Genomic DNA, 706 nt, shown 5'->3' on the forward strand with positions numbered 1-706 from the left:
CCGACGATGCTTTTAACCCCTTGATTTCATGTACAATTTTAGAATTTTTTTTCCACAGAGTATTATCGGATTCCGAAAACCGCCACCACCATTTAAATAGAAGGATCAGATTTTTATGCATAATGTTACCAACCCCAAGACCTCCCAATTCTTTAGGGAGTTCGATATTGGACCATTTAATCCTAGGACATCCCAACTTTTCACTGGTTACTCCACTCCAGAAGAATTTTCTTCGTAAACTAACTATTTTCAGAGCAATGGCTTTCGGCATTTTGAACATACTCATATAATAAACAGGTAGGCTGTTAAGAACACTTTTTATGAGAGTTAACCTTCCGGCTTTAGATAAGATTTTCGCTTTACACGAAGCTAGTCTATTCCGTATTTTCTCCACCACTGGTTTCCAAGCCGACCGTTTATTCATATGATCTCCAAGAGGGAATCCCAGATAATTAAAAGGACAAATTGAGTGAGAGCATCCCATACTTCTAGCAGTGTCTCTAGCCCAAGCCTGATCGCTTGCATTCCAAGATATAAAGTAGGATTTGCTATAATTCAGACTCAAACCAGACATCATAGCAAAAACGTCAAGGATTCTAAAGTAGTTCGTAATCACCCTGGATTTTCTGGGAGCAAAAATAAGTGTGTCATCAGCGAACTGAAGGTGTTTTAGGCTTGCCTTTTCTTTTCCAATATGAACCGCCTC

Source organism: Amaranthus tricolor, chromosome 1 (assembly GCF_026212465.1).
Source record: "Amaranthus tricolor cultivar Red isolate AtriRed21 chromosome 1, ASM2621246v1, whole genome shotgun sequence".
NCBI classification, from domain to species: Eukaryota; Viridiplantae; Streptophyta; class Magnoliopsida; order Caryophyllales; family Amaranthaceae; genus Amaranthus; species Amaranthus tricolor.